Source organism: Nyctereutes procyonoides, unplaced genomic scaffold (assembly GCF_905146905.1).
Source record: "Nyctereutes procyonoides isolate TBG_1078 unplaced genomic scaffold, NYPRO_anot_genome, whole genome shotgun sequence".
NCBI classification, from domain to species: Eukaryota; Metazoa; Chordata; class Mammalia; order Carnivora; family Canidae; genus Nyctereutes; species Nyctereutes procyonoides.
In genome coordinates this window covers 58,032,554-58,045,237 of record NW_026575135.1, presented here as the reverse complement: position 1 = coordinate 58,045,237, position 12,684 = coordinate 58,032,554, and the positions used below count along the sequence as shown (strand labels likewise).

Sequence of the window (12,684 nt, the reverse complement as noted above, 5' to 3'; positions counted from 1 at the left end):
AAAAGAAATGAGAGCAGACTATCATATGGGAGTTGGTCCTTTGTATCTCTGCTAATTTCCTTCTCAATTTTGGGTGTGGTTGTGAGAAAACTCATGTTGGGATTATGAGTGGAGACCATCACCAGTTCTGTGGGTGGCCGAACAGAAACATGGAGTGAGCCTGGGTTCTCCCTGATGTCATCAAGCCACCAAACTATCCTGCCTACCTCTGGATCTCTTTATAAACAAATAACAAATGTCATGATATAAGCCACCGTTAGTCATGTTTTCTGTGTATTGCTAACAATTACATTAAGTTGACAGGCTTGGGAAGTGTTCTTTCTCTATTTTTTTTTTCATTTATAGAAGTCATACTTGTATGTAGTAGAAGAAAACGTTGAACAATATATATAAAGGCATTAAATAACAAGTGAACATCTATTATCCCAGCTCCCAGTGCCCTCCTCAGAGGAAACCACTCCACTTTTAATTACTGCTGTTTTTAGTTTTTGATGGTTATGACTATAATTTAAAGTAATTTGCCTATTTTTCTATACTGTATATACTATTTAGACAATATCTATTGCCTCCCCACCCTGAAAGATGGGGAATTTATCTCCAACTTCTATTCCCTCCTACATTTATTACATTTTCTCTGTTGTTTACATTTGTAGCTTTAAATCAATAAATATCACTTTTCATATTTTTACTATGTAAGTATTATTAAGTACAAAATAAAGAGAAGTGGTTTAATACCTAGAAAAGGGAATGCAATTCTATGTCACTAAACTATTCAAGAGAGAGTGTTGTAGGCACTGTATTCTCTTGCTTCACACTCAAAATTCTTCAAAATCATGCTGTACTTTAGTTCAAATTTGTACATTGGTTTCTAGAACAACTGTTTTTGTTTTTCTTTTATCCTAAGTTGCTAATTGCTTTACTTTTTCTTGAGGAGACAAGAAATGCAAATGTTTACATTATCTGACTGAGACTTTTTTTTTTTTTTTTTTAGTTTCAGGTATACAATATAGAGATTCAACATTTGTATACATTATGAAATGATCATCATTATAAATCTAGCTATCATCTGTCACCATACAGTGCTGTTAGAATATTATTAACTGTATCCCCTATGCTGTATATTGCATCCTCTTGTCTTGTTTTATAACTAGATATTTGTCCGTTTAATCCCCTTTCCATCTTTCTCCCATCCTATCACCCCTTTCCTCTTATAAGAACCAGATTGTTCTCCATATCTATGAGTCCATTTCTGTTTTGTTTTTTAGATTCTACATATAAGTGAAATTATGTGGTATTTATCTTTCTTTGTGTGACTTATTTCACTTAGTGCAATACCCTCTAGGTCCACCTATGTTGTTGTGAATGGCAAGATCCCATTCTTTTTTATGGCTGAATAATATATTTTATATTATATATATATCTATATTATAATATATAGTATATTAATATATAAAATAGAATATAGATATTATATAAATAGATAAAATATAGTATGATATAAACATATAAATATATATAAATATTCTATAATATAAATAATATATTAATATATAATTATAATATATACTATAATATATTATATAAATATATAATATAGATATTATATTTATATATTATAAATTATATATTATATTTATACATATTATTTATATGTATTTATAATATAAATATATATATAATGCTGCAGTAAATATAGGGATGCATATGTATTTTTTTGAATTAGTGTTTTAGGATAAATACCCAAAGTTGGAATTGCTGGGTAATGTGGTAATTCTATTTTTACTTTTTTGAGGAAACTCCATAGTGGAAGATTAGAGAGATTGTGCCATTTTGCATTACCAGTAATAGTTCATGATGGATCCCTTTTCTCCATATCCTTACTGACATTTGTTATTTCTTGTCTTTTTGATACTAGCCATTCTGACAGGTATGAGATGATATCTCATGGTGTTTTTCATTTGCGTTTCCTTGATGAGAATTTTTCATTTGTCTTTTGGCAGTCTCTAAGTCTTCTTTGGAGAAATGTCTATGCACGTCCTCTGTCCATTTTTAATTGGATTAGTTTTGTTTTGCTATTTTTTGCTATTGTGTGTTCTTTATATATTTTGGATATTAACTCTTTGTCCGTAAAATCATCGATTATATTGTTTGCAAATACCTACTCGCATCACCTTTTCATTTTGTTGTGAGAAAGCATTTTAGTTTGATGTAGTCCCATTTGTTTATATTTACTTTTACTGCCCTTGCCTGAGGAAACAGATTAAAAAAAATATTGCTAAGATATATGTCTAAGAGTATATTACCTGTATTTTCTTCTAGGCATTTTATGATTTCCAGTCTTATATTTAAGTCTTTAATCCATTTTGAGTTTAATTTTGTATGGTGTAAGAAAGTTGTCCAGTTTCATTGCATGTGGTAGTCCAGTTTTCTCAGCACCATTTACTGAAGAGATAGTCTTTTCCCATTGTATATCTTTGCCTTTGTCATGAATTAATTGATCATATAAGCGTGAGATTTTTCCTGGGCTTTCTATTGTGTTCTGTTGAGCTATGTGTCTGTTTTTGTGTCAGTACTGATTTGATTAGTGTGGCTTTGTAGTGTAGTTTGAAATAAAGGAGCTTGATATCTCCAGCTTTGGGTTTTTGTTTTGTTTTATTTTTCCCTCAAGATCACTTTTGCTATTTGGGCTCTTTTCTGGTTTCATGCAAGTTTTAGTATTATTTACTATAGTTCTATGAAAAATTCCATTGGTATTGTGATATAGATTTCACTGAATCTGTAGATTGCTTGGGGTAGTATGGACATTTTAACAATGTTAATTCTTTCAATCCATGAGCATAGGATATCTTTCCATTTATTTGTGTTATCTTCAATTTCTTTCATCACTGTTTTACAGTTTTCAGAGTGCAAATATTTTACCTCCTTGGCTAAATTTATCCATAGGCATTTTATTCTTTTAATGCATTTGTAAGTAGAATTACTTTCTTAATTTCTATTTCTGATAGTTTAGTGTATAGAAATGTGACAGATTTCTGCTTATTAACTTTGTATCCTACAACTTTACTGAATTCATTTTTTAATTCTAATAGGTTTTTTAGGAGTCTTTAGAATTTTCTTATTTATTTATTTATTTATTTTTAAAGATTTTATTTATTTACTCATGAAAGACACACACACACACACACAGAGAGGCAGAGACACAGGCAGAGGGAGAAGTAGGCTCCATGCAGAGAGCCCGAGGTGGGACTCGATCCTGGGTCTCCAAGGATCATGCCTTGGGCTGAAGGTGGCACTAAACTGCTGAGCCACCCAGCTGCCCTAGGATTTTCTATATATAATGCCATGTTGTCTGCAAATAGTTTTATTTTTACTTCTTTTTCTCCAATTTGGATGCCTTTTATTTCTTTTTCTTTTCTGATTGCTGTGGCTAAGACTTCTAATAGTATGTTGAATAAAAGTGATGAGAATGGACATCTTTTCCTTGTTCCTGATCTGAGAGGGATAGCTTTTAGCTTCTCATCATTGAATATGATGTTAGCCTTAGGTTTATCATATATGGCCTTTATTATATCAAGCTGTGTCCCTTCTAGGCTGACTTTGTTGAAAGCTTTTATTATAAATGGATGTTGAATCTTGTCACATGCTTTTTCTGCATCTACTGAGATATATGATTTTTACCTTCTTTTTGTTAATGTGTTGCATCACATTGATTTACAGATGGTGTAACTTTTCTTATATCCCTGAAATAAATCCTACTGGATCATGGTATATGGTCCCTTTAATGTATTGTTGCATTTGGTTTGCTAATATTTTGTTGAGGATGTTTGCACGTGTGTTTATTAGGGATATTGGCCTGTAATGTGTGTGTGTGTAGTCTTTGGTTTTGGTATCAGAGTAATGCTGGCCTATTGAATGAGTTTGGAAGTATTTCTTCTTCTGTTTTTTGGAATAGTTTGAAAGGAGAGGTATTAGTTTTTCCTTAAATGTTTGGTAGAATTTCACTGGTGAAGATGCCTGGTTTTGGACTTTTGTCTGTGTAAAACTGATTTAATTGTGTTGTCAGTCTGTTTAGATGTTCTAATTCTTTTTGATTAGTCTTGGAAGATTGTATATTTCTAAGAAGTTATCTATTTCTTTTAGGTTGTTCTATTTCTTGCCTTATAATTATAGTAGTCTGTTAAGATCTTTATATTCCTGTAGTGTTGGTTATACCTTCTCTTTTGTTTCTGATTTTATTTATTTGGATTCTCTCTCTCTCTCTCTCTCTCTCTTTTTTTTTTTTTTTTGATGAGTCTGGCTATAGATTTGTCAATTTTATGTGTCTTTTTGAATAACCAGCTCTCACTTTCATTGATCTTTTCCATCTTTGGGGTCTTTCTTTCATTTATTTCCACTCTAGTCTGTTTTATTTCCTTTCTTGTTTTAACTTCGGGGTTTGTTTGTTCTTTTTTCTAGCTTCTTTAGGTGTAAGGTTAGATCATTTCTTTGATTTTTTTTTGTTTGTTTTGGTTAGACTGTATTGCTATAAACTTCCCTCTTAGAACTGCTTTTGCTATGTCCAATAGACTTTGTCCTGTCATGTTTCCATTTTCATTTGTCTTAGGTATTTTCTAAATTTCCTCTTTGGTTTTTAATTTTTTTTTTTTTTTGACAGAGAGAGTGAGTGGGATGTGGGTGAAGGCAAGAGAGAGAACCTTAAGCAGGTTCCACACTCCATGACTCTGAAATCATGACCTGAGCCAAAATCAAGAGTCAGATGTTTAACCAACTTAACCATGCAGATGCCCTGGCCCTTTGGATTTTTAATGGTATGTTGGCTAGCCTCCATTTGTTTGTATTTTTTCATTTTCTCTTGAACTGATTTCTAACTTCATACCATTGTATTTGGAAAAGATGCTTGATATGATTTCAGTCTTCATATAATTATTGAGTGTTGTTTTCTGGCCTAACATGATATATGTTGGAGGATGCTCCATGTGCACTTGAAAAGAATGTATATTCTGCTGTTTGGTGTTGAAATGCTTTGTATGTATCTGTTAAGTCCACCTGTTCTAATGTGTTGTTTAGGTCTAATGTTTCTTTATTGATTTTTTTGTCTTCATGATCTACCCATTAATGTAAGTGGGGTGTCAGAGTCTCCTACTATTACTACTTTATTGTCAATTTCTTCCTCTATGTGTGTTAATAACTGTGTGATGTATTTAGTTGCCTCTATGTTGAGTGCATAGATATTTATATGTGTTATATCCTCTTGTTGGATTAAGTCCTTTATGTAATGTCCTTTTTTTGTCTCATTAAACTCTTTGTTTTAAAGTCTGTTTTTAAAGTCTTGTATCAGTATTGCTACTCCAGCTCTCTTTTTGTTTCCATTTGCATGGAATACCTTTTTTCCATCTTTTCACTTTCTGTGTGTCCCTGCCTTTAATTCTGCAATGAGTCTCTTGTAGGTACCAAATAAATGTTTCTGTTCTGTTCTGTTTTGTTTTTTATTCATTCTGCTATTCTGTATCTTTTGATTAGAGCATATAGTCTTTTTACTCTTAAAGGAATCATTGATAGGTATGTACTTATGGTCATTTTGTTCTTTTCTGGTTGTTTTTGTAGTTCTTCTATGTTCTGTTCTTCTCTTGCTCTCTTGCCTTGTGATTTTATGACTTTTTAAAGAGTTATTTATATTCCTTTCTCTTTCATGTATGTGTATTGCTTTAGATACTGGGTTCGAGGTTACCCTGAGGTTCATATATAACTTCCAATGTATACAGCAGTCTGTCATAAATTGATGGTCATTTAGGTTCAAGCATGTTCTAAAAGCATTATCTACTGTCCTGTCCACATTTTATGTTTTAAAGATCATATTTTACTTCTGATTAGCTTGAGTATCCCTTGACTAATAATTGTAGGTCTAGATCATTTTACTACTTTGTTTTTTAGCTTGCATGCTGGCTATAGGTGGTTGATCCAATACATTTAATAATAATATGTAGATTTACATTGAGATTTTTTTTCATAATTTTATTTCTAATTATGCTGATGCCTTAGCCACATGCTAATGAACTCCTTAAGCTTTTGCTTGCCTAGAATACTGTTTATTTCTCCTTCAATTCTGAGTGATAATATTGCTGAGTAGAGTATTCTTGCTTATAAGTTTCTTCCTTTCATCACTTTGAATATATTGTGCCACTCTCTTCTGGTCTGCAGTTTCTGCTGAAAAAGCAGTTGATATTCTTATGGGGGGGGGGAGTCTCTTTTACATAACTATTTTTCTTTTGCTGCTTTTAAGGTTCTCTATCCTTAACTGCTGACTCTTTATAATAATGTGTCTTGGTATGGGTATGTTTGGGTTTATCTTACTTGGACTCTTTGCTTCTAAGATATGGATGTCTGTTTCCTTCACCAGGTTAGGGAAGTTTCTAGCCACTACTTCTTCATGTAGGGTTTTTTGTTGTTGTTGTTGTTGTTGTTGTTCCTTTCTATCTCTTCTCCTTCTGGGATCACAATAATGTGAATGTTAGTATGGCTGATGTTCTAGAGGTCCCCTATGCTGTCCTTGCTTTTTAAAATTCTTTCTTTTTTGCTTTTCTGATTTGATTATTTCTAGGATCTTGTTTTCAGATTACTGACCCATTCTTCTCCATCATTTAATCTGTTGTTGATTCCTTCTAGTGTTTTTTTTTTCATTTCATTTGTTATATTTTCCAACTTTCTTTTTTATATTTTCTATCTCTGTGTTTATGTTCTCACTATGTTCATTCATTTTTCTCCCAAGTTCAGAGACCATTACTGAGTTATGATAATTACATTAAATTCTTAGATCTCAACTAATTAATCATGCTATTTGCTCAATGGACAGTACTTTTTTAGAAGATATTCTCGTAGGTGTCTGACTTCCTATTCTGATTTTGTCAACATATTCCTGCAGAACTATGAAAAGTCATTGTTCTATTGTCTTCTTTTTTTTTTTTTTTAAGATTTTCATTTATTTATTCATGAGAGACAGAGAGAAAGCAGAGACATAGGCAGAGGGAGGAGCACGCTTATCCCAGGGAGCCTGATGTGGGACTAAATCCTGAAAATCCAGGATCATGCCCTGAGCTGAAGGCAGATGCTCAACTGCTGAGCCACCCAGACATCCCTGTTCTATTGTCTTCTAGCAGTATTGCAGATGATAAATTAGACAATTTTATTTCAGTTTTATTATAAATAACTTTTTCTTGTTTTTTAAATTTTTTTAAATGTTTTAATTTTTTTTTTAGCTTTCCTTTTCGTTTGATGTTCAATTCTGTAAGGCTGATTTTGGGATGAAGCATCTATATATTTAATCTAATTAATATTCAATCTTCAATCTTACTGTTTTGTTTTCTTGAATTCTGGGATTTTTTTTTTTTTTACTATTTCTTCTTTTTATAATTCCATCTAATTCATGTGCCTAGAATTTACTGTTTTAAAGCACATATAAGTATTTTTTTTGTGTATTCACAAAACTGTGTAACCATAAACACTATCTAGTTTTAGAATATTTGTATAATCCTGAAAGAAACCTCTTACTCATTACCCATTATTCCCCATTCACCCTTCTCCCAACCCATGACAGCTACCAAACTACTTTCTTTCTGTGACTTTGTGTATTCTGGGTATTTCATATAAATGGGATCATATAATATATGGCCTTTTGTGTCTGGTTTCTTCACTTGGTGGAATGTTTTCAAGATTCATCTATATTGTAGCATATATCAGTATCTCATTCCTTTTATGGCCACATAATGTATTGTATCTATAATCCACATTTTATTGTTTTTACTTATCAACTTGTTTTACTTATCAACTATTCTTTCTTTGATTATTTTGCACCATGCGTTTTCTTAGTTCTGTCCTTCAGATTTGTTAGCTGGGTTGTAGGACTTTTTATATTGATTCTCTATGATGTTAACTTTTCCCTCCAAATCTTTGATTTCTTTCTTTTTTTGAACATTTTAGAAGATTTTATTGGTTGTATTTTTCAAACTTTCTATTACATGTAAAAGTTCTTAGCAAGTATATTTTAAATTTATAGTAATTCTTTCTTATTTTTGTTTCTTCCTTTTTAAATAAGAAACCTCTTTTGTTTTATTTTTATTACATAACCTTTGGTTCCCATTTATTGAGCATCTGTCTAGATGTTCTAAGCTGATGTAAGACATCCCCAAACAGTCCTATCCTATGTGTTGTGAATTAAATAAAATTAAATAAGACATCCCAAATAGCCGTATCATGGTGTTGGGCTGTCTGGTACTTGTATGTGCTTGGTTTACATAAGACTTTCCCTTCTGTTTCTGAATTAATCAGACTAACTTAATGCCTTGGCTAAGATGGAGCCAGTCCTTCCATTTGTCACAACTCTGTGCTGCTAGACAAGTGGATAAACTGTTCAGGACAGCTTCAGACCAAGTCAGATATCAACAACTTTAGCCTTCTTTCCTTTCATGGGGGTGTGCTTCCTTTTTAAGCTTAGAATTTTAGCGACATAATTTACATTCAGCAAAAATTCACCCTTTACAGATATTTAGTTTGATGAGTTTTGATAAGTATATATAGTCGTGTTATTATCATCATAATCAAAATAGAGAGTAGTTTCATCAATCCAAAAATTTCCCTTGGGTCCCTTCTCAAATCTTTCATTTTAACTTTGGATTTCTATGAGTGTTAATACGACTCAGTCCTATAGATTACTGTGATTGCTTTCCCCTGCTCCAGTGTGGTTCTCCTTCTCTTACAAGCATCTCTACTAACCAACAGAGCCAGGGATTCAAATTTACAGGGATCTAACTGTAAGCTTTGTGGGTGTGACATGCTGACAGAAAGGTCTTCCTTGAGGGCATATGAGTCTAGAGTGGGTAACCAGCAGTTCTGCAGCTCAAATTCCACAGTATCTAATTGCTTTGATGCAAGGGGTTTGGAATGGGATGGGAGATGCTACTTAGACCTGATGTTTAATAAATAGTCCTTTAATTTATGACACCGATTATTGCTTGTCATCCAATTTCTGTTCTTGTTTCTTGTCATCTACACATTTGGAGGGTCCTAGGACTCTGTCATAAAGAATGGCTTCCACCTCTGTGGTAGTCTTTTGTTGTGTTCTGGGTTTCAGCTTCCTTTAATCTGGTTTATCCAGTAATACAGTCCCTTCTTCTTTTGTGTTTGCCAAGATTTATCAAAATATATTTCTCACTGATATTCTTCCCCCTATTCACAATGGTGTTATGACTTCATTCTAGCTGTATTTCTTATCATACATGCCATGTGATTTTGTGAGGGAGTGGAATTAAATACATATGCGTGGTGTGTCATCTTGAAGTGCCAATCTTCAAGAGACCGATTCATAAGAATCTGTGACCCATCTGAGAGGTCAGCAAAGAGTCAAATTACTTGGATGTCTTCTTAGATGAAACATTTCAGGTAAAAGAAGAAATATCTGTACCAGTGAGCAGGCTTCACAACTCACATTACTGTTAGCATGTACTTTGGCTCTCTCGAGATTAGAGTCATTTACTTATTTATTTTTAAGTAAAATAAAATAAAATCATAATTAAAAGAAAAATGAACATACTCACAGTTTCAAGAAGTACCCCAAAGACATTTTGGTATTGGCATCTTTAGAGAAGTATAGTTTAGTTTTAGCCATGCTATAAATATGGCCTTGTAGTAGGTTACTTCACCAGCCCACGTAACATGTTTATGATATAGATGGAAGCTACAATTCAGTTTTTACTAATGTGAAACCTGAAAAAGGACAGCTTGATCTAGGTCATGAGGAAATTTAAAAGAGAGTCAAAACATTGTATTAAAATCTACTAGAGTGAATATAAACATACAGAGTCTGCAATGCCTCACCTTGATTCCCACTGATTTTGAGGGGTGCAGGTGGAGGAAGCTTTAGAAAAGGAGAATCAAATTAAAAACAAAATCAAAGCACCTATTTTTCATTCCAAACCATAGATTACCACTAAAGTATCTGTGATTTTTGGTCTTTTCTTTCTCTTCCTTGAAATTGTAGAGAGGAAAGAAGGGGAACAGTATTAAAAATGTTCTGTATTTGAGTTGCAAAGAAAGAATCTTCCGGCAAACAGATTTTTCTAGTGCATGGTCTGTAGTCTCCTCACCATGGGCTCATGCAGTTATAATACTCTGTCAGTAAGGATTCTGTACTCAATGAGGAGGAATTAGAAGAGAAGGAAGCCATCCCAGCTTTGAAATTTCTTATGAGAGGTTAGTGCCCAGCACGTTCTGTAGGGGAGAAAGGTGGTGAGGCCCTCATGTTGATCACATCACCTATTTCTCTGCTTGGCTTTAGCTGTGATCTCTTTTCTTGTCCTTCCCTGGAGTACCTGGACATATTAAAGAAACATAGCAGGGGCCTAATGTATTTGAGGTGGCAACATTTACTTCCTAAAGCCCTGTCAGAGATGCTATCCTACATGATATGAAATTTTATGCAGATTAGTGATGTTTTGGGTAAAGCTCTCACCCCAGCAGTAGAATCTACCCCACCTCTGTCATGAACATCTGTCTAATGAGAACAGGGGGCATACCCTTCACACCATCTTAGTTTCTCACCTCTAACAAGGACATCCTAACATATGCCTGCCTAAGTGAAATAAGAGGTACACAAAGTTGCCTCAGTTTTGGAAAGCACAAAGCTCACTGCAAATGTAAGACTCTGTTCCTGTAGCTTCCCTCTCCTCTGCTCTAGTTCCATGCCTGGCCCTGCCCACAGAAACCAGCAGCTCCTGTTTCTTCTGTGACCTGTGATGGCACCGTGGGTACTCATGCATTGGGCTCTGCCAGTGTCTGGCAGTAGTTACTCGGGTCATCTACCAATTATGCCCTCCCTGCCTGTGGGGCTGGGCAGCTTTTCAGCAGCCAGCTTCTCTGCAATCAGCCTCTGCCTCATGGTCTGTCTTATTGTCACACACCAACACGTTGTCAGAGTAGTGGCCTCTCCCAGTCTGGGGTCACAAGATCTGGGGACTAGCCCTGAGCAGGAGAGGAAGACAGACAGGGAGGTGCTGAGTGAGTTTGTGTGTATGCATGCAGGGGTGAGGCCCAGCTGAGCTCACATGTGAAGAATTTGAAGAATTGGGTGTAGAGAGAAGATGTGGAACAGGCTGAGGCAAGGGGAAGCATGTGTTAGATGGGTGTGAAAGCAGCTAATGCTGTGTGAGTGAGGAGGAAGCAAGAAGACCAGGATGTGTGATCTGTGAACTTGATGTTGCTTGTTTCTTTTCAAGTCATATCCCCCCACACCCCCCACCACCCCCCACCCCCCGCTGCTCCTGGGCCAAGTGTGCATGTTTCCCTCCATTGTGTCTCTTCCCCTCTGCACTTAGCCTGGAGGGGGATGGGAGGAAATGAGAGACAATACAAGGCTTCAGGAGGGGAGACAGAGAATTGCACTGCCCTCCAGCTGCCACAGCAGAAATGACGGCAAGAACCCGGCTTTCTGTCTGAAGAGCAAGAAACCCTTGAAAAACATGACATTTGGGGAATTCTATTATTTTGGCTTTTTCCTCTGAAAGGGAAGAATGGACAAATGAGAGAAATGAAAAAAAAAGAAAAGAAAAGAAAGGAATACTTAACAAAAGATGGGGCTTATTCATTAGTGAATTTTTATGGTGGTTAATTTTTTTGTTTTTGTGAACTAAAAATGTGTTGTGGGCAGCACAGAAGACCATCATTTCCCTTCCTGTAGCATGCCCATCTCATGCCCTGAGTGCCAGGTAATATGGCCAGCAGCAGCAAAACATTGGAGTATGGGTGGCATGTCAGGGCATGAGCACTCCCTCACCAGCAACTGGAAGGATTCCATCACACCTTCTTCTCAGACGCAGTTCTTCACCAGGGGGAGGGTGAGCTAGAGGGCAGGAAAAGATGAATAACTCAAAGTTGAGCTCCAAACTCTAGGGCTGATAACCTGGAGTCCACAGACTTGGAGCTGCCTGTGTTGCTCTCCTCCAGCCATGCTCACCTTACAGGTGAGAAGTCAGAGACATGCAGGGCTGAGTGGCTATCACAGGAAGGGACCCACATGAAATTCTGCTCTGAGAATTCCCAGTGTTGGAGTTGCTTCACCCTTAGGAGAAAGCAAATCCCCGAGTCAAGAGATTCACAAAGCGAAGTGATTGAAAGAAGAGAAAGAACAAGTGTTGAGTCTGTCAGGGAAGGAGAATGTGTGATTATCTGAGCACTAGTATATTTTAGCTGTCTTACATAGTAATATTACTTGTCCTTGACAGTAGCCCAGTGAAGCAAGTCAGGTTTTTAAAAGATATTTATTTATTTATTTATTTATTTATTTATTTATTTATTTATTTATGAAAGACAGCACAAGCCAGGGAGAGAGGCAGAGGGAGAGGAAGAAGCAGATTCCCCACAGGGAGCCTGACATGGAGCTTGATCCCAGGACCTTAGGATCACAACCTGAGCCAAAGACAGATGCTTAACCAACTGAGCCATCCAGGCACCCTGGAAGCAGTTTTATAATCCCATTTATGCAGATGAGGAGACCAAGGCACAGAGAAGCTCTTTCCCAAAGTCACATGGCTTTGTGGGGCATTCTGGCAGCTTAATAGAGCTCCCATCCTCTGTTGCTCCAAAGTGTATGTTATTTTCCTAATTGGAAGCAAGAAAATATATCATGTCCTAATAACC

At 35.4% G+C, this 12,684-nt stretch overlaps 1 protein-coding gene across 1 annotated transcript in view; it reads left to right on the top strand.

Moving 5' to 3' along the window:
• Positions 1-12,684, top strand: part of MEGF10 (multiple EGF like domains 10) — a 339,552-nt gene that overhangs the window by 105,930 nt on the left and 220,938 nt on the right. Inside the window, exon 3 of the mRNA XM_055302009.1 lies at positions 4,655-4,808. The gene's annotated coding sequence lies outside the window, so the exon portion shown is untranslated. The remainder of the gene's footprint in view (positions 1-4,654; positions 4,809-12,684) is intronic.